Source organism: Camelus dromedarius, chromosome 19 (assembly GCF_036321535.1).
Source record: "Camelus dromedarius isolate mCamDro1 chromosome 19, mCamDro1.pat, whole genome shotgun sequence".
In the NCBI taxonomy this organism is placed as follows: domain Eukaryota; kingdom Metazoa; phylum Chordata; class Mammalia; order Artiodactyla; family Camelidae; genus Camelus; species Camelus dromedarius.
Genome location: NC_087454.1, coordinates 5036488 through 5038176, shown reverse-complemented (window position 1 = coordinate 5038176; position 1689 = coordinate 5036488).

The window sequence follows — 1689 nt, the reverse complement described above, 5'->3', positions numbered from 1 at the left end:
GTCAGACTGGGTTAGGATCCACCCTCATTCCTTCATTTTACCTTAATTACCTCTTGAATGACCCTATCTTCAGATACAGGTCATTAAAGACTTCAGACTATCACATCCTTGGGTACTAGAGACTAGGACTTCAACATATGAATTTTGTGGGAGACACAACTTTGCCTAACATTGACCTTTACATTAAAAAATATTTATAATATTTCATTAATGTATTGTTTATTTAATTTAGTATAAAAGTTACCCTGGGTTCCTAAAGACCAATTCCCATAATAAATAAACTCTTTGATTATCAAAAAGGCAATAGTCATGATGATCTTTATGATTAGATTTATTAAAAATTACTGATGACTATATCCACTTATATAATTATAACAGGAAATAAAATAAATTATATATAAATATAAATAATTGTTTAAAACCTTATGGCAAAGAATTAAATAAGCATAACTTTATAACGAAGCACTATCATAGCAGGAATTGGGATAGTTTCAAAAAGTGAAACTATTTGATTTTCTTCTTTCTTTGTACATAAGAAATACCTCTGGACTTCCAGAGGGAATTAGAGACATTTAATCCAGTTGGTTCTTTATGCCCTATAATTTTCTTCATCTTTCATGGACATGAACAATCTTAAAATGTGTGTGTAACTAATGCTTTATTTCAACATTAGTTCTATGTTATTTTCAATATTTGCTTTTTCATGGTTTAACACAAATTCCAACTGTTCTCTAAATATATTTCCCAGTCAGTTTGGAATTGAGAGTATCTGGTAGATACAACCTAAGAAGGATGCGATTTGCCGGTAAAAGAGAGGAAGTTAAACCAGGCTTGATGAGGCAAAGTGAATTTTCACTGATGTGCTATTAGCAGTTTATTCCTATTTTGGTTATATTTTTACATGTTAGCATATTAGCATTACTGTAGATTTGATTACTGCCTTGTCTAGTGTCTCTGTTGACTTTGGTTGACCCTGCTTGGATCACCCTTCCCCTTTCTAAACAGCTTCCTACACCGCACAGTTTGAATCCTCCTCATCATTTAGATTCTGCCTTCTAAAGGAAGCTTCCCAAACCACTCCAGCCAATATTTTACTTCTGAATTTCCATCTTACTGTCTTAACCCTCATTTGGCTCTTAATCTTAGTCATTCATTCACCAAGGATTTACTGAGCTCTCTGTTCTAGATGACGGTGATACAGGCGTGAATAAATGAGACAAAATTCCTGCTCTCATGGAACATTCCAGCAGGGCCAAAGAGGTGAGGGAGACCTAAACAATGAATCCCTGGGAAGCGCTCCTGACTGCTATGAAGGCAAGTAAAGCAGCAGAGTGAGGGCAGTGTGTGTACGTGGAGGGGTTAGCTCTCCTAGGTGGGGTGGCCACGGAAGAACTGTCAGATCAAGTTACATTTGAGCAGCTAGTGAGGCAAGTGAGAAAGCACATTCTGTGGGTGTTTGGGAGGGCGGTGTTCGGTGCAGAAGGAACAGTTAAGTCCAGAGTGCTGGTGCTTGGCATGCTCGGACGGTTAGCTGGGCTTTGAACAGTAGCTGCGGATGTGGTTTATCAAGATCAAGCTCTTTCTTAGGAGCCACGGTAAGGCTCTTGAATTTTAATTGGTAAACCATTAAAGGGTTCTGAGCAGAGGAACGGCATATTCTGTCACAGGTCCTAAAAGGATCATTCCAGC